Source organism: Felis catus, chromosome A1 (genome assembly GCF_018350175.1).
Source record: "Felis catus isolate Fca126 chromosome A1, F.catus_Fca126_mat1.0, whole genome shotgun sequence".
Lineage (NCBI taxonomy): Eukaryota > Metazoa > Chordata > Mammalia > Carnivora > Felidae > Felis > Felis catus.
The window spans coordinates 67,318,184-67,344,975 of NC_058368.1; the positions used below are offsets into that span (position 1 = coordinate 67,318,184).

At 39.2% G+C, this 26,792-nt stretch overlaps 1 protein-coding gene and 1 long non-coding RNA gene across 3 annotated transcripts in view; one reads left to right on the forward strand and one right to left on the reverse strand.

Annotated features, from left to right (window-relative positions):
* LOC123384700 overlaps window positions 1-26,792 on the reverse strand; it is a 111,438-nt gene that overhangs the window by 82,024 nt on the left and 2,622 nt on the right. The window lies entirely within an intron of this gene.
* Window positions 1-26,792, forward strand: part of CLDN10 (claudin 10) — a 114,833-nt gene that overhangs the window by 61,925 nt on the left and 26,116 nt on the right. The window lies entirely within an intron of this gene.

A 26,792-nucleotide genomic window follows, 5' to 3' on the forward strand; every position in this document is an offset into this window, starting at 1 on the left:
CCCCTTTCCCATGAGATAGAGTCTACTGGGTCGATGGGATATGTTACTCAGAGCTGTCACTCCCTCCTAGACTGTAATCTGGGTGTCAAGATCCTGGAATTTCCCGCCCAGTGGCTTTAACCCACTTCCAGAACCTGCACAGCCTCTTCCCTAGCGTGCTCTCGTCAAGGCAGAAATCCATGAGCGCAGATCCTTATTCCTGAGGATTGGCTAAGGGGTAGTCAAGTGGTTGTCAAGGGACACAGGTGTACAGGTGGAGCTTGAATGTGTGGACTGGTGCATCCACATATGCACGTGAGAGTCTCCTCCTGATAAAGTTAAGATGGAGCCAGGCGTGGAAGGAGAAGTGGGGTAAGTGGGGGCTGTGAGCTAAGGGCTGTGTTCCGGCACTTTTAAATATTTAGGTGTAGGGCACGCAGGCCTCTATTTGTGTTCTTTCCCCAGGTCCCACATAAAGTGAGAGCAGGGCTGATAATGCATTGTTTTATTTTAATCTTCCTTAATTTCATTCAATAATATTTTAAGGCTCTCCACCTAAAGATCTTGAACATCTCTCTTAAAATTTATTTCTGGTTCTTTGATATTTTTAATTCTTTTTTTTTTAATGGAAACAATAATTTTTTAGCTGTTGGCTACATTTACATAGAAATTTAATTTTTGTATGTTTGGATTCAACAAACTTGTTAAACTCTCCTATTTTTTAAAAAAGACTATTTATTTATTTATTTATTTATTTATTTATTTATTTATTAAGTAATCTCTATACCCAACATGGGGCTTGAACTCACAACCCCAAGATCAAGAGTTGCATGCTCCACCGACTGAGACAGCCAGGTGTCCCGCTCTCCTATTAATATTAATAATTTATCTGTAGATTCTCTTGGATTTTCTATACAGACAGCTATATGTCATCTGTGAATAACAACAATTTCATTTCTTCCCAATTTCCCAGTACCATATGTTGTTTATGCATTCATCAGCGGGTGGAGATTTGGGTTGTAGTCACCATTTGGCCATTATGAATAATGCTGCTAAGAGCATTTGTATACAAGTTTTTGTATGAATATATGTTTTCTGTGCTCTTGGGTAGATACACCTAACAGAAGAACTTTGGGGTCATACAGTAATTCTATGGTTAACTTTTCAGGGAACTGCCATATTATTTTATACAGTGGCTGCATCATTTTACTTTCTGACCAGCAAGGTATGAGAGTTATAACTTCTCCACATCTCACCAACACTTGCTTTTGTTTTTTTGTTTTTTTTTTTTTTTTTTTTGATTAAAATCATTTCAGTGGGTATGAAATGGTATCTCATTCTGGTTTTGGTTTGTATTTTCCTAATGATTAATGGTATTGGGCATCATTTCATGGGTTCATTGGCCATGTATCTTCTTTGGAGAAATGTCCATTTAAGTCCTTTACACATTTCCAAATTGGGTTATTTGTCTTTTTATTATTGAGTTGTAAGAGCTCTGAATATATTCTAGATACTGGACTCTTACCAGATTTGCAAATACTTTCTTTGATACTGTGAGTTGTTTTCTTAATCTAAAGTGATATGTAATGTGAGCAAGAAATAAACCTATATTGTTGAAAGCAACTGAGATTCTTGGTTGTTGGTGACTGTAGAATAACTTAATGAAAATTGGCTAGACAACTTGTGTCTAGCTTTGTGTACCTGTACTATCTCATACCCCATTTGCATTTGCCCCATTGGGCAGGGTTGAGTAGCAACTATGTGTGTCACATTTCTTCTAAGTAGACTTTCAGTCACTCCTGCTGTTTTTAGTCCCACTTCTGTCTCTTTTCAAATATGCCTGTGACCTTCTAATTGTGGCAGTTCTACAATATAATTTGGGTTGTTTTTGGCTTTCCTCACTGCCAGTTTAGGATTCAACCTTCTTATTTCTGTTAGGCAACTTATCATTTGTGAATCTTACTTCCAGATTCCAAAGTTTTATGTTCTTGTTTCCTCTACCCCCACTTTTTGCTCTTGATGGTTTTATGCAATAGTGTTTTTTATGTTTATTTATTTTGAGAGAGAACAAGAGTATGAGCAGGGGAGGGGCAGAGAGAGAGGGAGAGATAAAATCCCAAGCAGGCTCTGTATTGTCAGCACAGCCCCCGATGCATGGTTCGAACACACAAACTGTGAGATCATGACCTGAGCCGAAATCAAGAGTTGGATGCTTAACCGACTGAGCCAGCCAGGCGTCCCTATGCAATAGTGTTTTGTTTTTTGTTTTTTGTTTTTAGGTCTGTTTACTGTTTTTTTAGTGGAGTTTCAGGAGGAAGCAAATGTAAATATGTATGTCTACCATTTTTACCCAGAAGTCTATCTTCTCATTTCAAGTGCTAATCGAACACAGCCAATCTGTGGCCAGTGTATTATCACCCTATGGCCATGTGCAATTCTATGTATCCAAAGGGAAAGCACATCCTCATCCATAAACAGTTACAGCTATTCACTCCAGGAGGAATGTGGCATTTGTAAGGGAAAGCTTTTTGCTCATCAACTACAGTTGAACTGGATGTATGCTGAGCTACCGACCTCCAAGTTTGGTGGCAACGTGGAGATTTTCTGATTCTATGATCAAGTACCATGATCTAAACGTGTGTTTGGGGGCCATATGAAGTACTTACTGGCATGCTTTGTTCAAAATCCTTTTTCTTCTCCTGTGTGACTATATCTCTATAATGCCATTATATTCAAGTGAGTCAAACATTCTGGTGTCAAATATTTCTTGGTTTTCAAATAGAGTATAAGAAAAAGAAAGAAAGAAAGAAAGAAAGAAAGAAAGAAAGAAAGAAAGAAAGAAAGAAAGAAAGAGAAAGGATATCAGCTAAAGGAAGCCAAGGCCTAGATGAATGAACCATTTGCTAAAAATTAAATGCAAATAAGATATTGGTAATGAATAAGATCAAATAGAAATAAATATGATGATTTTCTTGCCCCCAAAGGACTGACAGGCAAACTGCATGAAGAAGCTAGCTCTAAGGAAAGGGAGCGTGTCCCCACCAGTCAAGTGTGGTGTTTGTGGGAGCAGGAACAAGAACAGACACCACAGCAAAATCAGTCAGTGAGATTGGACTGCGTTAATGGGCCATTTTATTAACTGGGTAGTTGGCAAGAAAAATACAGTTTCATTCAACAAGTTGGTAACACTGAGTTAAAGAGAGGAATTAGCTAGGTCATTAAGACACCACACAAACTGATCTCTAGAGCTTGAACATAGCAGGAAATGTTTCTTTACAGAGAATTAGAAAAGGTGCCAACGTACATGACTGATTGATGGCCAATGGGATGCTTTGTTTCTTTTTGAAACAAAGCTGGAAACAAAGATTTTTTTTTTTTAATGTGGAACTGGTTGGGTCAGTGAAATATTACTGCCCACACCTAGTTTTTTTTCTAACATATATTTTTGTGTGACTATGATCGTAGAGACCCATGCTATTATATGTACATTTCTAAACTGAAAAACAAAGTCAAAATAATCAGGAGAGGAAAATTTAACAGAAGCTCTTAAAATCTCTTCTTGCTTTATGTACCGATATACTTTTTCACCCAGTAAGTCAGTGCTACTTTCTTTTCCAATGATTAGGAATGTTTTCCCCAGAGCTCCTGAAATATTTCTTCCCTGGCAAGTGAGATTTCCAACTAATTGAAGTGAATAAACACGCTTCTTTCCAAAGAATGTGCCATGTTACATAGAAAACAGGGCTTGAAAGGAATTGTTAAGAGCCATTAGCCTTATTAACATGTTATTTTTTTGATATTGTCAAGGGCATAGGGAACTAGTCCTTCGCGGTGGAGTTCTTAGCTTTTCGGTGAGCCTGCCTCCAGGCTGGAATAATTTAGTCACCTGACTTTCCTGTAACTCTTATTACTTTTGGCTTCATGAGGCAGCATTCATGCTCGAGTGGTCCTTTTCCACTCCCCAAAAGTCTTTTGTAGGACACTGCTAACCATTTTTCTTTGCCTACTTCTCTGCATGAAATGTACAAAAATCCCTAGTCAGACACCCAGGGTTGATATACAAATAAGAGATACAACTTGGATTCTGTCTTTCTATTATTTGTTTCAATATTGCTCTATTTATTATTTGTTTATATTTCTTGGTTTAGCAGAAGATTTCTCTCCCTCAAAACTAGCTTATTAGATCTGATCATCTGATGCTGCTTTTAATAATTATAGTGAGGAAAATATTGTAAATTATCCTATAGTCAAACCAATAAAATTGTTATGGAGGGTCACTTTTATTATTTAAAACGCTGCATTTATTATACTTAAATTAATCATTCATAGAATGATTTTTAATGCACACCAACACAACTAGAAAGTTCATTTCTTGGTTCACATCTCCAAACACTCATACTTGTTTATTCTTGAAACTGGAGGGAAGAGAGAGCATCAGAAAGTTTGCACAATGCCCCGCGAATTATTTAAATCCATTTCCTGTGCAGTGAAAGCCCTATGACATTTCCAGAGCTGCTGTTTATTTTGGGATGTGAAGGATGTTAAAATTCTTTGTGTTTAAACCACAACATTTGTGAGTGGCATGAGACAAAGACTCATGGCAGGCTGTAAGTGGCCAGGCAATCCCTACCGGAAGGAAAGAGGCTATTGAATTACGGGAGTCCAGGGCAGGCAAATTCACCTGGGTTGGCAAGCTTAGAGGAGGCTGCGAAGAAAGACTGACATCCATTGTTCCTCTCACCTGCCTGAGTGTATTCAATCTAAAGGAGCAGTTTGTTTCTCTCTACCTTCATTAGTGCAGAGACCAAACTCCAAATTGCATAAAGGAGAATGTTAATATGCTGGTTATAAGTTTTTACACAAAGAGGAATACCCGCTACACAGATGTTCAAGGAAAATACTTTGTGTTTATCAATTATCTCATACCATATATTTTTGGACTGTTTTATCTGTATGTTTTACTAAAGTGTTTCCCTGAAACTCACTAACCTTTACAACACCCTGTTGTAATAGGAACAGTCTAAAAACTACTTTATTTTCTTCTTTTTTCATTAAAAATTTTTTTTTAACATTTATTTATTTTTAGAGACAGAGACAGAGTGCACACAGGGGAGGGGCAGAGAGAGAGAGAGAGAGGGAGACACAGAATCTGAAACAGGCTCCAGGCTCTAAGCTGTCAGCACAGAGCCTGGCACGGGAATTGAACCTATGAAGCACCAGATCATGACCTGAGCTGAAGTCAGATGCTTAACTGATTAAGCCACACAAGTGCCCCTTTATTTTCTTCTTTATTTTTTCTTCCTTTCTTCTTTTCCACTGTCTTTTCCAATAACCGACACATAACATTATACTAGTTTCAGGTATACAACGTAATGATTCAGTATTTGTATATACAGTTGATCCTTGAACAACACAGATTTAAACCATGTGCGTTCACATATATGCAGATTTTTTCGATGAATACAGTATAGTAATGTAAATGTATTTTCTCTCCCTTATGATTCTCTTAATAACATTTTCTTTCTTAAGCTTACTTTGTAAGAATATAGTATATAATAGATATAACATACAAAATATATGTTAATTGACTGTTATGTTATCAATAAGGCTTCCTGTCAACAGTAGGCTATCCTGATTTTCAGGAATCAAAAGTTATAAACAGATTTTTGGGACACCTGGGTGGCTCATTCGGTTAAGTGTCTGACTCTTGATTTTGGCTCAGGTCCTGATTTCACGGTTCATGAGTTTGAGCCCTGCCTGGGGCTCTGTGCTGACAGTGAGGAGCCTGCTTGGGATTCTCTCTCTCCCTCTCTCTCTGCCCATCCCCTTCATGTGCACATGTTCTCTCAAAATAAATAAATAAATTTAAAGAAAAGTTATAAGTCAATTTGACTGCACAGGAGTTGGCACCTCAAATCCCTGCACTGTTGAAGGGCGAAATCATCACAACAAATCTAGTTAACATCTGTCCCCATAGTTTTCTTTTTTTTCTTTCATACTTTTCTTTCTTTCTTTATGCTTACAGAAAGAAAGAAAGAAAGAAAGAAAGAAAGAAAGAAAGAAAGAAAGAAGGAAAGAAAGAAAGAAAGGAAAATCACTTGTCTAAGTTCATATACCGAAGTCTTAGAAATACCCCTTGCTATTCAACTACTTTAGACTCCTCTTGGGTCATCTTTATTAAAATATGGTGAACCTCAAATTAGGATTTAATGGTAGTAACATCATTCTTTATTTTGCACTTTAAAGGCCCCCTTCCAAATACAAATCAAAACCACACTCAGATATCACCTCACGCCAGTCAGAGTGGCCAAAATGAACAAATCGGGAGACTATAGATGCTGGAGAGGATGTGGAGAAACGGGAACCCTCTTGCACTGTTGGTGGGAATGCAAATTGGTGCACCCACTCTGGAAAACAGTGTAGAGGTTCCTCAGAAAATTAAAAATAGACCTACCCTATGACCAGCAATAGCACTGCTAGGAATTTACCCAAGGGATACAGGAGTACTGATGCATTACCCAAGGGATACAGGAGTACTGATGCATAGGGGCACTTGTACCCCAATGTTTATAGCAGCACTCTCAACAATAGCCAAATTATGGAAAGAGCCTAAATGTCCATCAACTGATAAGTGGATAAAGAAATTGTGGTTTATATACACAATGGAGTACTACATGGCAATGAGAAAGAATGAAATATGGCCCTTTGTAGCAACGTGGATGGAACTGGAGAATGTGATGCTAAGTGAAATAAGCCATACAGAGAAAGACAGATACCATATGTTTTCACTCTTATGTGGATCCTGAGAAACTTAACAGAAACCCATGGGGGAGGGGAAGGAAAAAAAAAAAGAGGTTAGAATGGGAGAGAGCCAAAGCATAAGAGAGTCTTAAAAACTGAGAACAAACTGAGGGTTGATGGGGGGTGGGAGGGAGGGGAGGGTGGGTGATGGGTATTGAGGAGGGCCCCTTTTGGGATGAGCACTGGGTGTTGTATGGAAACCAATTTGACAATAAATTTCATATATTGAAAAAAAAATAAAGGCCCCCTTCCTTTTCAAATAAGGATTTCAATGTATTCAATGATCAATATGAATGTAAAGTCCTTGAAAGAGAGAGAAGTTGATTCCTACTTTAAAGTTACAAGTTCTCATTTTTTCCAATAGGTTATTAGCATTTATTATTATTATATCCTCCTTATGAAATTCTTACACATATTATGGTGTGTAAAGGTTAAATAAGGAGATGATCTTTAAGAAAGAAACTTCTGGATGTTGATTGCTCTGTACTGACATTAAAATTTTTTTTAATGTTTATTCATTTTTGAGAGAGAGAGAGAGAGCAAGTGAGCACATGAGCAGGGGAGGGTCAGAGATAGAGGGAGACACAGAATCTGAAGCAGGCTCCAGGCTCTGAGCTGTCAGCACAGAGCCTGACATGGGCCTCGAACCCACAAACTGTGAGATCATGACCTGGGCTGAAGTCAGATGCCCAGCCTACTGAGCTACCCAGGTGCCCCCTGTACTGACATATGTTTAAAGATAGATAAATAGAGGGGCGCCTGGGTGGCGCAGTCGGTTAAGCGTCCGTCTTCAGCCAGGTCACGATCTCGCGGTTTGTGAGTTCAAGCCCCGCGTCGGGCTCTGGGCTGATGGCTCAGAGCCTGGAGCCTGCTTCTGATTCTGTGTCTCCCTCTCTCTCTGCCCCTCCCCCGTTCATGCTCTGTCTCTCTCTGTCCCAAAAAAAAAAAATTCCCCCCCCAAAAAAAGATAGATAAATAGACCTGCACTTACACAAGCATTTGATTTTCAGCGGAGGCACCAAAGCAACATAAGGGGAATTTACACAAATGGTGCTAAAATAACTGGAGAGTCTATGGAAAAATGAGCCATGACCCCTAACTCACACCAAACATAAGATTAATTAGGGGTAGATCATAGGCTTAAATATAAAAGCTAAAACCATAAAGTTTGAGAGGAAATTATAGGGGCACATTTTCATGACTTGGGGGTAGGCAGTTATTTCAAACAGGTCATAAAAATCAATAACCATAGGGAGAGAGGCAAGTAAAATGTCAATGTAGCATCTAGATGGTGGGTCCAATGTACAGGTATATTAGTCAGCCTGGGCTGCTGTAATGAAATACTATAGACTAGGTGACTTAAGCAACCAAAATGTATTTTCTTACTGTTCTGGAGACTAGAAGTCCAAGATCAAACCACTAGGTCAGTGTCTGAGGGCTCTCTCCTTGGGTTGCAGACAGCTACCATCTCACTGTGTGCTCACATGGCAGAGAGAGAGAGATTGCTTTTCCTCTTCTTATAAGGTCACTAATTCTATCAGATTAGGGCCCACCCTTATGACCTCTTTGAACCTTAATTACCGCCTAAAAGACCTTTCTCCAAATATAGTCACACTGAAGGTTAGGGCTTCAGCACATTTGGTGGGGATACAATTCAATCCATAGCAATGGGTGTTCACTATACAATTCTTTCAATGTTGCTATACATTTATACCTTTTCTTAAGAAAATTTGGATAAAAAGAAAGTAGATTTTTAAGAGAAAGAATTAGTTTTCTAGTGATCTTTACATACACCATGTCCCTAATACTGATTTGCAGAATTGCTTTCTGCTCAGACTATTTTATGGAAAATGATTGACTAATTTGTTCAAGCCATTAAAAAATAAATCAGGTTGGTATTTTTGAGTATCTTCTAGTAATAGAGGTAGAAGGAGGTAGAAGGGAAGAACCTTAGGTCAAGTAAATTAAGAAGCATTCATTGAGCATTCCCGATCTGTATACCCTGTGAGATACAAAGATATGGGAGACCTAGATCTTACTTGTAGGGGCGCCACACTGTCTTTGGGCAACCCCGAAGAATGGGTCAAAGTTCAGGTCTATAGACAATCCAAATGAAGGCTAAGTACCCGGGGCCCAGCAGTGCTGATGGCTAGCCTCAGCATGACACCTCCTTCCACACTCACCCCCCTCTGACTGCCTCTTACCTCAGATCCCTACACAGCCTGCTGGCTGTATCTGCAAGGCTTTCCTCCTATACCCCTCCTGAGTATCCTGCTTCGTTCACCAAGCCTCAGACCTAGCTTACTTCCTCAGGGGCATTCTTCCTGACATAGAGGACAGGTCAGGTTCTTTGTTATATAGCTTCAGAGTACAGTAGTCCTTTATTCGTGAGCATTTGACTCTGTTCCTAATTATAGGGTCATTGAAGGGATCATTTGAGTAATGTGCAATCTCTGCTAGGTTTCAAACTCTGTGACAAATAAGCTGTATTTCCTGTTTAATTCCAATCATATCCCTAGCAATTCACAGCATCAATTATATAGGAGGTTACACAGGAAAACACATAGGAACTGTTGTTGGGTTTGGGGTGTGTGTGTGTGTGTGTGTGTGTGTGTGTGTGTGTTTTCTCTCAATAGGAAAGAAAAAAATCTCCACATTATTATAACCATATGAACTATGGCTAGGATAGCTTGTTAAGAAAATAAATTTATGAAAAGACTTTTTTTTTAAGTCAAAAGAAGAAAAATGTTTGTAGAATCAAGGAATCTTGGGCTGGAAAGGAGATTTGAGGTCATTTGGTCCACCTGTTTAACTATACTCCTGTCAAATTTATGAATGTCTTTAGTAAAATTTTTTTAAGAACTATTTATATCAAACTGTTGAAGTGAAACCAAATAAATTCTCAATTCTCCAGAAACTGATCATTGTATAAAGCATTTAGTAGAATTCTTGATTCACAGTAGTAGTTACAATACTTATTATTGGTACTAGCAATATTACCAAGAAACCTCCAATTTATAGTGCATTATTTCAAAAAGAGCACAGATTTTAGACCTAAAAACCCCAAGATTAAGTCACAACTCTGCAACCAACTGAATACATATGGCTTTGAACAGTTCACTTAATATCTCCAAACCTCATTTTTTTCCTCCTGGCATTCAATAAATGGTAGCCAATATGGTTATAACAAAAACTACAATAAGGATGAATCAGATTCTGTGTTGACTCCCAAATATCTCTTAGGACAGTGGAAAAATAGGTAAAAACTCCACTTCTGTGTGGTTGATGCAACAATGGAAGCATGCTGCCAGGAAGAATGGGGGAGTAGCCCTCCCACCTGGCCTGTTGAGGAGGAAAGAGTTTGTTTAAAAAGTTAATGAAAAGCAATTCTCCAGACTGATGAAGAAAAAAAAGACAATCTTGGCAGAGGAACACTGTGAAGTGGTTTTGGTACGATCCCGGCCAAGTGTTCCAAGGTCAGGTGTGTCAGAAGATGGGCAGCAGATTCTGGGATATGTTTTATGTTATGATAAAAGTACACGGATTTCACACTGTGGGTTCTGGAGAACCAGTAAAGGGCTTTAAAATGGGACAAGACACAATCAGATCTATCTTTTAGAAAAGTCACCTGGGAGTCATATGGCTTAGAGGGGTAAGGCTACAGGCAGGGAGACCAGTCAGGAGGCCATCGTGATAGTCAATGAAGTGATGAAGGCCTGAATCAGGAAGAGTAATGTGGGCGTGGAGAGGGGAGAATGATTCAAGGGATGGTTCAGGGATAGAGTCAGCCAGATGGGGTGATGCGGAGTACAGAGGATGTGAGGGCCCCAACATGATTCATAACAAATCAAGACTTGCTGGAGAGAGTTGGTGTTTCGTAAGGACAGAGAATACAGAAGGAAGAAGGGGGAGGAGGAAGCAAAGGAAAGGTGAGTTAGAGATGAGAGGTTTGATTTTGGACAGACTGAGTTTGCAGTATCTATAAGCTCCCCAACAAAAGGAGAAGGTGTCCAGCAGGGACTTGAAATTGGGACTGGGTCAGGGAATTCTGTTTTGGAGCCATTAGTTTGGCCAGGGAAAGGGTGTGATGTGAAAAGGGGTAAGTGCCAAGCACAGAATGCTGGGGATGGCACCCAGTAAGCAGGAGATAGACAAAGAACCATGGCCAGACAGAGAAACAGAAGTGAGAACAGACTTGTAGAAACCAAAGAAGAAAGTATTTCACAAAGGAGGAACCACTGGGCCTCTGTGTCAAAAGGTACAGAAAGGTCAAACAAGATGCAAGATAAGGAAAGGGAGATGTCTACTAAATCCCATCACATGGAGCCACTTGTCACCTTGCTTGTGATGTTTCACTCGAGTGAGAAAGGTAGCATTGGCTTGAGAGGTCAATGGGATGGTGGAGAAAGAGATCGTGATGATAGACAACTCTACCGAGATGCTTGGATGAAAAAGAAAAATGAAGAAAATTTTCAAAATGTTCCCCAAGGTATCTTTAAGTATATTTGTGTATTTCCCTACATCTGAAAGAAACATCTCCTTGAGATCTGCTTCATCCAGGCAGAAAGACCACCCAAGGGACAATTTGTCCCTATCCATACAAAAATTATAGTCTTAAGAGGAAGGTGGATGCTTACCACTGTTTTCTAGAGAAGACTAGCCCTAAGAAACATTGCTTTGTAATTTAACATAGGGCAAAAATTCCTAACACATTTTGATTTAAAAGAAAACTATAGATTCCTAATGCTGGGTCCTTCACATAGCCGTTTTTGCCTCACAGTGGCAAAATCTTGACCTTGAAGCTCTGTTAATATTGTCTCCACAATGTCTTTAACATCTGTTCTTTCTCCTCCTTTCCCACGGTCTTTAAAACAAAACTGTGTTTATTTTTAAGCCATTGACTACATTTTTTAAAAGTTCACATTTAAATGTCTTGACAATTTTTATCCAAAAGAGGGCGCAAATTTCTCAGGAAATATAGTACAGTATTTTACAAAATTCGCTGACTCCTGGGAACAGATTTCACAGCTGCTGTAATTTAATGCAGAAACATTATTTCTGTGGCATATGCCTATGAATTAAGTCCCATTGTGTAAGTGCTAATTAAGAGCTCTTTGCGTCTTTAGAGTAGTTTCAGAGAAGAGCCAGACTAAGTTGAAGCCAACATTTTTCTATTTTGGGTAGCCAAATCAAATTAAGATAGACATTTTTAAATTAAACATTAAATGGGATTTCAAAAACCCAGTTTGTTTACAATCTTCTAATTTTAGGGTGTATTTCCATTCTACTATGGCTGAAAGAATCACTAGAGAAGTAGTATAGTTCAGACCTGTGTGTGGGTGGTTAATAGCTAATTGGGGGTATTTTTTTGTCTTGTTTTGCTTTGATCACAGTTGGAATTGGAATTTTTTTGAGTTTATTTATTTTATTTGGGGGGGGGGGTGCATGAGCCGGGGAGGGGCAGAGAGAGAGAGAGAGAGAGAGAGAGAGAAGGAGAGAGAGAGAATCTCAAGCAGGCTCCACACTGTCAGCACAGAGCTGCATCCAGGGCTTGAACCCATGAACCATGAGATCATGACCTGAGCTGAAATCAAGAGTCAGACGCTTAACCTACTGAACCACCCAGGTGCTCCGGGAATTGTTCATTTTTTAAACACCCAGTATGTACAACTGTTCTCAGATACAAGAAGCCTTATGACTGGTGAATAGAGGGGGATAATGTGAATTCTGGTCTTCCTTTAGGTTGAATCTCACCATGATTTGCATATGTTTTCTCAGGGAAATGATATGACAAAGGTGTGCTAAAGTTCTGGTGGGCTTCCTAAATACAAGTTATGGAAATAAAAAAAATGCAAAGGGGAAGTCTTTCTTGCATTTTATTATTATTATTATTGTTAGTATTATTATTATTAAATAATCTCTACTCCTAATGTGGGGCTCAAACTCATGATCCTGAGATGAAGAGTCTCATGCTCTACAGACTGAGCCAGCCAAGTGCTCCAAGGAAGTCATTTTTTCAATGGTAGTAATATACTATTGGTACCTTTTACTTAACAGAAATCCACTTGACCAAATTATGTACTTCAGATATACATATTAAGAAAGAACCTCACTCCACAGATGGCACTTCCAAATCCAAAAATTCTATGCATGTATTAGCTTACTTTTGCTTCTATAACTGGCTTCCCTAGATATAGTATCTAACTGGTAATTTGCTGGTGCTTGTAACAATGAACACTTATGTGGGGGAAACAACACCATTTTGATTGGCTTCTAGCCCTCAAAATGAAACAAACTATGAGTAGAGAATCACTGAAACTTTATTTGTGAATTGATTAGACACTGTGAATTGATTAGCAAAATGAAATTCATGGTCCTTATTTATGCACCACTCTACAATGACATTGCCAAGAAGAACTTCATGTGGATAAGGAACCCACATGACAATAAGAACCAAACAATTTCCAGTTTTCATTTAATTACATACCTAAAACCCATTGCCAAACAATTTCTAAGAACTACCAACAAGTGCTCATACCTACCCTTCTTATAGGATCATGAAGTGTTACAATTTGATACATCACATTGACTTCTTCTTGTGTCTAGCCAAAACTTCCTTCATTATGTACACCATCCAATGGGAAGGCCAATGTGTGTGTTCACCCAGAGATTCCCATTCTGCATCTTGTCCAGATTCTTCCTTTCATGACTATAAGATCTAATTTCATCTTCTCTAAGGCCTGGTCCAGACCACATTTTCTTTTCTGTGTTTGGGAGGGCCCATGACTCCTTTCCTTTGCCCCTGCCACAGCCTACACCCTCGTTCTGTTGTACCCCATATGGTAACACCCCTCACCCCCTTAGATTTCATTCCTGTAGACTCCATCAAGGAGGTGCTTTTTAAATACTCTACTTGTTGGATGATGCCAAATTTTGTTACATTCCTGAAACTTTCTCTTGCTCTTCAGTAATAGAAACCGGATCAACCAACCACCAAAAATCGTTTAAGGACAGCTATGTGAAGGTGGAGGGTGTGAAGGTGTCAAAGACACAAACGCTGCAACAACAATAGATTGGATTTTGAATCTGTTTTTGCGTCCAGTATTTACATAGAGGCATTTGGGGATATGGCATTGTTTCAGTATATCTTCTCTGAAATGACCATTTTCCAGTTGGTACATGACTTTAAAAGGCTTGCCACCTTCACTGGTGTAAAACTCACATACCAAAATCGATTTGTTTAGAAAATGAATCTGATTTATAATAAAAGTTAAAAAATTTTTCAGTCAGAAATATGCAGTGAGAAGAAGACTGTTGCATTATAAAAGAGCTTTAATAATATATAAAGGTAAATGGGTAATAAAAGCCAACTATGAGATGGCTTAATTTCTTATTGAAGTTATATTTTCTACCTTTCCAGAATATTGTCATGACAACACTTGCACATTCCCTTTTTTTTTTAAGGAATATTGTGAACATAAGAAGATGTGCATTATTTTGAGCTCAAATGCTTATGATTCTTTTGGTTCTTATTCATCTTTCAAAGGATAATCTTGATCCTTTTACAAACATTTACCTTAAAGAATGGTCTACCACTGAAATCTAGTAGGATATATATTAAGTTACAAAAGACTACTTCTCAGGTGTTAGTCTGGATTAGATAAGAAACACATGGCATACTTGAAAATATCAGAAAAAGCTAAACAAAAATCAGGTTCTGGCTAGTGCTTCAGAATGCGAAATGATATTAATTCTTAAAGTCAGCCCCCTTTGTTACCTGTAAATATATGGCCACACCTCTAACTTAAGAGCTTGAGTAATTGAGTAAAATTTCGTGTTTGTTGGAATATTCCTTCTTTCCATGACACTGATAATATCAGTTTACTACCTATGACACTTTTTTGCTTAGAACTGAAAGAGGGGTGCCTGGGTGGCTCAGTCAGTTAAGCATCCAATTTTAGCTCAGGTCATGATCTCACGGTTGGTGGGTTGGAGCTCCGCGTTGGACTCTGTGCTGACAGCTCAGAGCCTGGAGTCTGCTTCGGATTCTGTGTCTCCTTCTCTCTCTGCCCCTCCTCTGCTAGTGCTCTGTTTCTGTCTCTCAAAAATAAATAAAAATGTTTATATATATATATATATATATATATATATATAAATGTTTGTATATATAAATGTGTATATATATAAACATTTATATACACATTTATATATATATATAAAATGTTTTATATATATAAAATATATAATGTTTTATTATATATGTTTTTATTATATAATATATATAAACATATTTTATATAATATATAATATATATTAAATATATAAAAATATATATAAGATATATATTTATATATATTTATATAATAATATAAAATATATATTATATGTTTTTATATAAAATATATAATATGTACATAAAATATATAATATATATAAAATATATAATATATAAAATGTTTTATATATATAAATGTTTATATGTATAAAAAATGTTTATATATATATATACACACACATATATATATATATATATATATATATATATATATATGAACTGAAATAGGTATTCAGTCCTTTTAAAGTTTGGAAGTTATGGTAGTGAGGCTTTTTTGAATGTGTTATGTTTAATCAAGCTTGTTTCCAACCACGGGCGTAGGAAGTTCCTTGCAGTTGACAAGTATGAGATTTGGAACACCGTGTGGAACAGCCTGGTGTCCCCACGGCCCCATGACCCATGCACACAATGAGAACTCAGCAGCTGTGCATGATAAACCTGGTTCCAGCATTAACCTGCTGTGGGACCTTCTACAGATTGCTTAATTCTAGACATGAGAGTAAATATTGTTACCAGTGCCCTGGAATAGATCTGCCTTTCCTTCCTAACACTTGAGACAAGGAGGAATTTGGAATGACCAGGCTGTAGGCTACTGTTCTTTGCTCCCAATTAAGAGGCAAATATAAGCACGTGACCATAAGTAGGAGGGAGCTGGGGTAAGAATGAACAAAAAGTAAGCAAAATTTGAGACTGAAGTGTAAATGTCTGGAGTGGTAAGGAAGATTTCTCAGCGACTGTAACTCTCCTGCTGGTTCCCGATATGGACCACAGCTGCACCACACTCTAGCTACTTTTACTCTTTTGAACCTTTCTTTCTCCATTTCTCTTCTCCTTTGACTCTCCCATGCCTTCTCGTTTTCCCTTTGTTGACATTTTTTGAAGGGTAGGAGGAAATAGTATTCTCCTATGCAATTAAAAAAAATTTTATGTTTATTTATTTTTGAGAGAGAGAGAGAGAGAGAGAGAGTGCAGGGGAGGGGCAGAGAGAGAGGGAGATACAGAATCTGAAGCAGGCTCTGAGCTGTCAGCACACAGAGCCAACACGGAGCTTAAACTTGTGAACCGCAAGATCATGACTGGAGTCGAAGTCGGATGCTTAACTAAGCCACCCAGGCACCCCAAAATAAATAAACTCTGAACAAAAAAAGTAAGGCTCATAGTCATAACCATAGTTTAAAAAAAGTCATAATCACTAAAGTCCCCCATTCACATTTGTTCAGTGAGTAGGTAAGGCAAACATTAGTATATATATATGGGGGTCTAATATCCACCCTTTTGAGAACTCTCCTGCTCTGAGAGTCAGCCAAAGCTTTCCAGGCGGTGAAGAGACAAGAGCAGCGCCATTTTAACCAGGTAGGCTTGTGGAGATGTGTGCTACTTAGAGTTGAGTTTGGTTTTGCCTAACCCAGTGAAACACAGTGTCTTGAAAGTCAAAATTAATTGGCTGTTAGGAAAAAGGATGTAAGAAACTGGTGATCCTAATCTATGCATCAAGTTGCCAAGTAGCAATTCTGGATGGATTATAGTCAACTCTGCTTACAAACAGAGCAAAACAGGGGTGTCTGGGGGGCTCAGTCAGTAGAGCACACCATTCTTTTTTTCTTTAAGATTTTTTAATTTTTAAGTAATCTCTACACTCAACGTGGGGCTTGAACTTAGAACCTTGAAATCAAGAGTCCCCCAGTTACACTGGGGACTGACCCAGCCAGGCGCCCCAAGCATGTGACTCTTGATCTTGGGGTTGTGCATGCAAGCACCATGTTGAGTACAGAGATTGTACAGAGACTACTAAAACAAAACCAAAGACGGCAAAACAAACTAATGAAAAAACATACTGTGTGTTCCTGAATTCCTATTGTGTGATGCCAAACCATCTGTAGAAAAATCATTTAGTGACAAATATATTATTTATAAATGTATATACAAATGTGTTTTAAGAGACAAAAAGAACAATTATTTGAGGATTAATTTGATCATTTGAAGTATAAACTAAGGCCCTATATTTGTTGCAAGATTATAATTTGAAAGAATATGACTTTCCCTTCATTTAAAGATTATTTACTTGAAAGGATTAAAATTAGACAATTACAGATAGTTTTTGAGAGTATGCTTAACATTCCGTCCAACATTATAAGCTGTCCTTTTTGACTGATAAATTAAATTCAATGACTATCAAATGCCCATAATACTGTATATACAGCTTAATAACATCTGTGCTTTGACTTACCTGATCCTGTCTATCTCATCTGGAAATTAACATGAGATAATGGAATTTTATTATTCGCTTTTCTCCTCTATGGTATATAAAATCTAGAAACTAACAAATAAATGATCAGGTTGCTTAACCAAATTTCATTGGCTGCTTTATTCACCATGTCAAAAAACTACAATATAATCTTTCACATAATGTTTTGATTGCAAGATAAAACATTGCTTAACTCTATAGAATCACATATGTGCGTGAATTGCACAGTGGGGAAGTTGTTGGCTTAGGGCATATTTGTTTGTCAGGAAGATTTATGTCCCAGGTCCTAGAGGTGTGGCAGTTTGTAATAATCACAGGCAAAACATGACATCAGCCTTGTTCTTTAGATCTTTTTATTAATTCTTTACAAACCCTAAATCAAACATAGAAACAGCTATTGCTTTGAACCACGAAGAAAAGGTGTGTCTATTATCTGTCTACCATATTATTGGTATACAACTTCATTGTTACTTCCTTTCTTTTGATGTTACTATTCAAAAGTCATTTATAAAGATGACTTTGCATTAACCTGAAACATAAACCTCCTGGTGACATACTCGTAAATAGTTTGTCAGCACAGATATATCCTTGAGGAGAACAGTTTTCAACTTCTAAATAGTCAAAACTTGCTTGTAATTCAGATTTTTCTTCTGCACTGAAATCGGGTAGTTCTTCAAATTTACCATTTTTGAAGAGTAACATACACAAAATGTCATTGCAATTGGTACAGTACTGCAATATTCACTTTACAACTTAACATATATTAAGAAGTCACTTAGGGATTCTGATTTCCTCATCTATAAAATGTTGAATTAAATATTTTTAAAGTACTTTCTAACTCTCATATTCTAGAACTATAAAATGTGTGTGCCATTGTTTTTAAATGATATCAAACTAATGTGTTTTAGTACAAAGTCAGGTAGATATAAATATAGATGGAGAATCTGCATCTGAACTATTTTCTTAAAGAATTTAACCAGGTGACAATACACTGGGGAAGGGGGTGGTGACAACAGCAGTTGTGAGGCGGGGCTGCATATGGCCTGGGACCCTGTGCCCATAGTCTGCTCTCCAAGCTGCTGTACAGAGGAAAGGGCACCTTTCCTGAACTTACACAAAGGAACACAGCAGGAGGTGATCATTTCTCTCATCTTAAAAAATAAAAAGTTAAATAAAAAAACAAAACACCTTTCATGATTCACTTTCCTTCCAGTCCCCACACCATTTCTCTCCTCTCTTTAAGGAGCTGTTCACACTTCCTGCCCCCAGTTTTACCTCCCATTCTCCACTGACCCCACTCCCATCTGGTGTGTGCCCCACCCTCTCCATAGAACCGCTCCCGTCAAGGACCACCATGGACTTCATTCTTCAGTCTTCCTTCAGCTTGTCCCCTCAGCCACATGTGACACCATCAATCACTCTACCTCCTCCTCCTTAAAAAAAATTTCTTCACATGGCTTCCAGACTCTCTGCCCTGGTTTTTCTCTGACTTAGATGGCTGTGCCTTCCCAATCTCTTTTGTTGTTTCATCCTCAACTCCTGGAATATCTCTTTCCCATCTACTTTCAGTCTGAGAGACTGGCTAGTCTCACGGCTTAAATGCCACCTAACCACAGATGACTCCAAAGTGTACTTTTTAAGCCTGAAGCTCTGCCCTCAACTCTGGACTTGTAGATACAATTGCCTGCGTGGCTCCTCCTGGATGTCTACTGGGAAACCTAACTCAAGATGTGTGAAACCGGACTCTTGGGGCGACTGCGTGGCTCAGTTGGTTAAGTGTCTGACTCTTGCTTTCTGCTGTGGTCATGATCTCACATGATCTCACATCTCTGATGGTGCAGAGCCTGCCTTGGGATCCTCTCTCTCCCTCTCTGTCTGCCTCTCTCCCGCTTGTTCTTGTTCTATCTCTCAAAACAAACAAACAAACAACAAAAAGAAACTGAATTCTCCTTTTCACCCCTGAACCTGTTTTCTAGAGCTTTCCTCAATTTAGGAAACAACTCCCCCCTTTGGCTGAGGCCAAAACCCTGATGTCTTCCTCTGCTCTTCTCTTTTACTCATACTTCACAGCCAGTCGTTTGTGAATCTTGTCAGCTCTACCTTCAAAAGAGAACCAAAAATGCAAAATCTGACCATCTCTCACCACTGCTCTTGTACCAGACTCATTAAAGCCACTGCCATCATTCAGCTGGACTGTTGCACTTGCCTCCCCACTGGCATCCTGTTTCCTACACTGACCTTCCTATTCTGAGTGATCCTACCTAACCTGGATACCTCTTCTTCTCACGGAACCTGCCAGTGTCTCCCCATTGCAGTCAGAATAAAAGCCAAAGTTGTTGTTGGGACTTACGGAGCCCTCCACAAGCTGCTGAGACTTATATACAGCCCCCCACATGTACACACTCACAAAGACACACACAAAGATGCATGGGCACACACACAGACCCACAGAGACGCAAGAACACACAAACAGATTAAGTACACATAGAGACACTCAGAAACACACAGACACTCGGGTGCACACATGGACATACAGGATCACACACACAGACCCCATTCCCTCTCTCCGTCCCCATCTCCCACTACGTTCCTCTTCACTCTCTCTGCTGCAGCCACACTGGCCTCTCCAATGTTGCCCAGACAAGGCAGATGTGCTCCCTGCTCTGGGAATGCCCTGCAGAAAACTGGCCACATGGCTAACTCCCTCATTTCCTTCAGGTCTCTACCCAGAAGTCATCTTCTCAGGGAGGGCTCCTCTGGCCACCTAACTAAAATTTTAAAACCAACCTCCCCCTTCCCCACCCCCACACTTGGTATAACACCCCCAACTCCCCAGTGGTTTAAATTTTTTCTCCCCAGCATATGACATCCGATATACTAAACATTTCTCTTTCCTCATTCTTGCCTCTTCCAGTAGAATTTAAGCTCTGTTTGGGTGGAGATTTAGTTCATTTTGTTCACCATATCTACAATGTGGGGGAGGATGCCTGGAGCATAATAGGCACCCAATGAGTCTATTTTGAATTGCTTCAGTGAATGAATAATGCTGTTCTCAAAATGAAAGCAAAAAGTGAGTGAACCATATGGGCTGTGTGAACATCTCATGGCAATGAGTCCTAACTTACACTGGCTTCTCCAGTCCTTTGACTCCCCATATGTCAAAATGACCATCTCACTGTAGCTTTTTCAGGCCACTATTCCCAAAATAATTGGTCATTCCTCCCAGGTTTCAGTGATGTTCAGCGGTTTCTGACCACCTCTGTTTTCTCAATCACTTCCTCAAGGCGCCTCCAACAAGCTCTGTGGCCAGCGGGGATGCCTTCAAGGGTGGAGTAGAGGAAATGGAACACAAAGATTAATGGCCAAGAAAACGTGCATTTTGGGCACACCTAGCAAATAAAACATAATATTCGGCATAGAGGAGATTCTGATTACAAGTTTGTTTTCTAACACTTGGACCATCAGTTCTGAAGGAAAAAAATAAAGAAGAAATGGGTTGTGCTAACATGACACTAATGCTTAATTCAGTCATTGTGTTCTACCTTTTCCTCATCTCCCAAACATGAACTATCACTCTTCAGATACATTAAATTTCCAATGCTATATATCTATATCTATATCTATATCTATATCGATATTTGAGAGTAAAAGAGGGCTAAAGCAACACAGTGAAGCAGAAGTTGGTCAGTGGTCCTGCCTCTCTCCTCAAGCCCCACATATATATAAGCTCATACTGAACATTCTCTTCACTATCTCCTACCTTTATCACTTTCATTCCCAATCAATGTTTTAAAGAGAAAACATCTTGGGGCACCCTGGCGACTCAGTCGGTTAAGTGTCCAACTTCGGCTCAGGTCATGATCTCACAGTCTGTGGGTTTGAGCCCCGCATCGGGCTCTGTGCTGACAGCTCACAGCCTGCAGCCTGCTTCAGATTCTGTGTCTCCCTCTCTCTCTGCCCCTCCCCCGCTCTTGCTCTCTCTCGCTCTCTCAAAAATTAATAAACATTAAAAAAATTTTAAAGAGAAAACATCTTCCTTTGTTATTACATGTCACTCTTGTTTCCCTTTAACTTCTGTCTCTTTATTTCTTTGACACACACACACACTTGCCTCTCTAAGATCTCTCTTCCTACACCCCTATTTTTCTCTCATAACCAGATAAGAGGAGGTCAGTGGAGAACATAAATAGTAATGGACCTCAAAATATTCAAATAATGACCTGTCTTTTAACTGTGGATGTAGTAATGTCTAGAACTTTTTTTTTTTAAGTTTTATTTATTCAAGTAATCTCTAAACTCAACGTGGGGCTTGAACTTAGGACCCTAAGATCAAGAGTTGCACGCTTTTCTGACTGAGCCCACCAGGCACCCCTGGAACTTTTTAGTATTTGTATTTTTCATCTTTAAAAACGTATCTTTGGGGCGCCTGGGTGGCTCAGTCAGTTAAGTGTCTGGCTTCGGCTCAGGTCATGATCTCGTGGTCTGTGGGTTTGAGCCCCGCGTCGGGCTCTGTGCTGACAACTCAGAGCCTGGAGCCTGTTTCAGATTCTGTGTCTCCCTCTCTCTTTGCCCCTCCCCACTCATACTCTGTCTCTCTGTCTGTCTCTCTCTCTCCCTCTCAAAAATAAGTAAACATTAAAAAAAAGTTTAAAAAAACAAAACAAAAGGCATCTTTGAATGCCCTCAGAATTTGAATGACTGGAATATTAAATAAAATAAGAACATGAACTCTGGAGATGGATAACCTTGGGTTTTAAAGTAATATAATAATTATATAGTCAGATAAAACAAGTATTGTTAGGACTTGAAAGAACAAGAACCATTCCACCCTGCTATGGTCATGTCATGGGATACAGCTCTTCCAAAAACAACCCAACAGTACCTAATGAAAAAGAAAAAGAAAAAGCTTGCATTTTACATCTGAATGGGACACTTCTCCTTTGTTTTATTGTAGCACACCCTTTGTTAGCTAATATGGGTCAAGACTTCATCAGAAAACAAAATAAAGAAAAGACAGTCCATAGCGAGGTAATACCACACACCAGCAAACACCAGTTCAGGATAGTAAGGGAGGAGGGTGGGTACACATCAAATGCTAACTGGCTGAGGATAGCACAGGACCCAAAGCATGGAGAAGACAGAATTAACAGCACTCTAATGAACTTTTTATAATGTGTGTATACACATACATATGCACATATATTTATACATCTACACACACACACACACACACACACACACACACACACACACACACCTTTTAGAGAAGTATTCCAGACACCAACTGTGATAACAATGAATCATTGCCTGGAACATTGTTAAACAGCATGTTCATGAACTTCAGTTCATCTGTTGCAAGACTTAATCACACAATGAAATCAAATAAGGAAATTAGGTATCCTGTTTAAATACTTCTGATTATTAAAGCCATTATCCTGAAAAATGAAGATAAATACAAATGATCTAGAATTGTTTTAATTCATTTTGTGTCTACGTTTGGTCGTATACCCAGTGGTTATTGACTGACTACATAACTACGCAGACTGTGTTCGTAGAAGGCAACATAGTACAAAGGAGTGTGACTCTGGGACTCTGCGGGCTAAGTTGAAACCTGACTTCCACCATGTCCTAGGGCAAGTTACTTCACCTCTCTGTGGTTTGGTTTCCTCAATCTCTACAATAGAACGAAGACAGTACCCATTCCTTCGGGTTGTTCTTAAATGGGTGAAGTACTTTGACTGCTAACTGGTCCCTGAAAGGTACTCATGTAAGTTTTAGTAGATAAAAACAGGAGAAAGTCTACCTTTTGAAAGAAATCATCAGTAATCATTTGCTTATGGGTGTGTTTCTGTCAGAATTTGCATCTTGGACTCTTAACGAATTCATTGTAAACTTCCAGTAATGTTTCCAATGACGTGAGCCAAATGGCAGACATGGTGCTCCTGAGGACTTTGGAATAAATTCTCACCCAGCTCTATTCTGAGAACCAGGGAGAGGGGAAAGTCTCTTTGTGTGTAGCAGTCACTGGAATGTTCTGCTTCCTGCCCTTACACTCATGCGGGAAGGTGAGGGCTGTGGACACAATTCTCCACTCTCCCTCATACCCTGCCATCTCCTTTTTCACCTCTATCTTGCTCTTCTTGGCCGATGTTTAATGGTCGCTCAGCGCCCCCCCCCCAAGTCTGTTTCCCTTACTCTGTCATGTAGCTGTCCACCCCCTCTTACCTTCAACTGCTCTCTAGTTATATTTCTCACTTTTGCCGCACTTCTCTTTGGACATTCCCCCATCCCAGTTCTTTCCCTCGGACTAATCCTGCTCTTGCTTCCTGGTTTCTCTCTTCTTTGTGGGCACTCTACTGAGCACTTTGTTTCTCTTGCCTATTTCCTCGTCTGCCCTCTGTCTCCTACATCACCCTGCTTCATAAGCAAATTGAACTACTCTGCTTTATCACATGTTTCTAATAAACAAAAATAAGAGTTGAAAATAAAATTACACAGAGATTTTAGAAACATTATCTTCATGCATCCCCATGCCCATACATATAACAGCCCTTTCAATATAGCGAAGGAGGGAGAGCAATGGCAGAAAATGGGGGTAGAAAAGAAAGCGGGGGGGGGGGTGTGCCTGAGTGGCTCAGTGGGTTAAGTGTTCAACTCTTGAGCTTGGCTTCAGGTCATGATCTCAGAATTCCTGGGTTCGGGCCACACATAGGGCTCTGTGCTGATGGTGCAAAGCATGCTTGGGATTCTGTCCTTCTCTCTGCCCCTCCCTCACTTGTGTTCCCTCTGTCTGTCTCTCTCTCAAAAAACAAACAAACAAACAAACAAAACCTTAAAAATAAAAGAAAGAAAGCAAGGAGGACAGCAAAGGAAAACTCTTGCCTCTCTTCTCTCCTTGCCGATTTGGTGTGTCACTGGTCAAGTTCATGAGGAATCCGACTCAGAGACTTTGAGTTGAAAGTGGTTTTAGATGCCATCCAGAATAACTACTTCATGTTACAAACGAGGAAGCTCCACCTCAGACAAAAAACCCCAACTTAACCAAAACATACTGATTTACTTGCTGCCTAGTCTCAGTGGGTAGGTTTTTTTTTTTTTTTAATTTTTTTTTTCAACATTTATTTATTTTTGGGACAGAGAGAGACAGAGTATGGACCGGGGAGAGGCAGAGAGAGAGGGAGACACAGAATCGGAAACAGGCTCCAGGCTCTGAGCCATCAGCCCAGAGCCTGACGCGGGGCTCGAACTCCCGGACCGCGAGATCATGACCTGGCTGAAGTCGGATGCTTAACCGACTGCGCCACCCAGGCGCCCCTCAGTGGGTAGGTTTTAATAGTACTCATAAGATGGTTATTGACTAGCAAAATACAACCAATCCATCTGCAAGCACTGGAAGGTTCCAGCATCCCAGAGTGAGAGTAGTTCCAGGCTGAAGTATTCACCAAGACAGCCATGAGCTGCTGGGGGCCAAACCTTACCCCTCTGGGGTCTCAAGTGGAATCTAGATGGCCCTAAGATACCTTAGAATTGGGAACGCATCGGGGCATTTGGGTGGCTCAGTTGGTTAAGCGTCCAACTTCAGCTCAGGTCATGATATCACCGTTTGTGGGTTCAAGCCCCATGTGAGGCTCTGTGCTGACAGCTCAGAGCCTGGAGCCTGCTTCAGATTCTGTGTCTCCCTCTCTGTCCCCCCACCCTCTCAAAAATAAAGAAACATTAAAAAAATAAAAAGAATTGGGAATGAGTGCATTTTAAATGAATGCAGGAAAAACAAATTCATAAGATACATGCCACCCACTTGTAATAGGCCCACTGAAACATTCTGATACAGTGCAGCTTCAGAGGATACTAAATGCCAAAACAAAACACCCTTATAATTTGCAGAAAAATCACACACACACACACACACACACACACACACACACACACACACACAATTAGTGATGCAGTGATAAGCATGAGTGTTCATCCCCATAGTATTCTTATCACTCTGTAGCTTTCATGCTAAGGAGATTACAAGTATCATAGAATTAGTGTAGAGCATTAAGATAAACAGAGAGTCTTAGGGAAAACGGAAGGAAATAGAACACAGACATGCTATTTTACTATCTTAGTATCGGCATTAATGTCTTCTCTAACACGGTGTAACAATATTTGGCTCCTGGGCAGTTGTTTTTTTAGTTAATACCATATTTATCAGGACTTCAGTTTCTTCCCACCTGATTAGCAGCACCCGCCTCATTGGAATCTAGGAAGGAGCTAATGTATACTGAAACCAAATTTGATGCCTAGAAAATCCTTGAGTTGTTAAAAGGCACACCTGTGTTGTTTGGCAGGTGAGTTGAATCTCAAGTAAAGAATTTCTGCAAATCTCCTGTTTAGTCGGCTAAACTGGTTTCACTCCTATTGAACAACCCTGGGGTGGGGGATCCTCTATTTTCCCTTAATAACCATAATAATGCCAAAGAAATAACTTCCAGTGTTAATCTCAGTGGTTTAGGTCTCAAAAGTGGAGAGGCTCAGAATATATTTCAGGACATTAAATGTCTTCATGTCAAATTTATTAATTTATGGATAAATTATTAGTTTTCATATTGGAAAGAATCTAGGTTTTTTTGTAAAGACCAAATTATTGTTAATTAAGATGTTAATCTGAATAATTTAGAGGGATGTAGTCACTTTATATTCAAATTAAGGATAGATTGTTACAAATGATTAAATAAAATTTTCAGTTCACTGAATCCTAAAGAAAATAAGGAAGCGATTATCAGTGGAAAGGTACTCTGTAAATGGGTTTGCAGATTAACTGCAAAGGTTATTTGGGATTCTATAATCTTAAAGTGAAACAGGCCACTTACGTATTACTTCAAAAAAATCCCTATTCAGTCTGTTTTCATTTTCTGGACACTCTTATGCTGGGTTATGTTGTGTGTGCTACACTTAGGTTTCTTCGGAATAAACCGGTTTTGAAATGCTTAAGATATAAGACATTTTAAAATAAATGCTTGATTCATTACATGATATTCTTTAGGTATTAAAGAGAAGTTAACATTTTCATCTTTTGGTCAGCGCTTGTGGGCTCTAAAATATAACTCTCTATAGCAATTATGCAGTATGTGCCAGGGAAGAAAAAGAAAAGACTTTAGGGCTGTCCAACCTCACAGAACTGACAAAGGATAAAAGTAGAGGAAATTAATCAAGTCCACAGGCGTGACGACCCCGGTCTGTTTCAGCTTGCAAAGGAGCTAATAGTGCTGCCATCCAGATCTTAATTTATAGATTGCTTACAGTATTTTCAACTCCTTTGAAGTTACAATTGTGTGCTACAGTCTCTACAGTAAAAGAATATTTCTTTTTTCAAAGTTTTCAACCAAGAGATTAATATTCTCTCGGTAATGCACACCATCTGTTGTACTAAATTAACAGTTTATA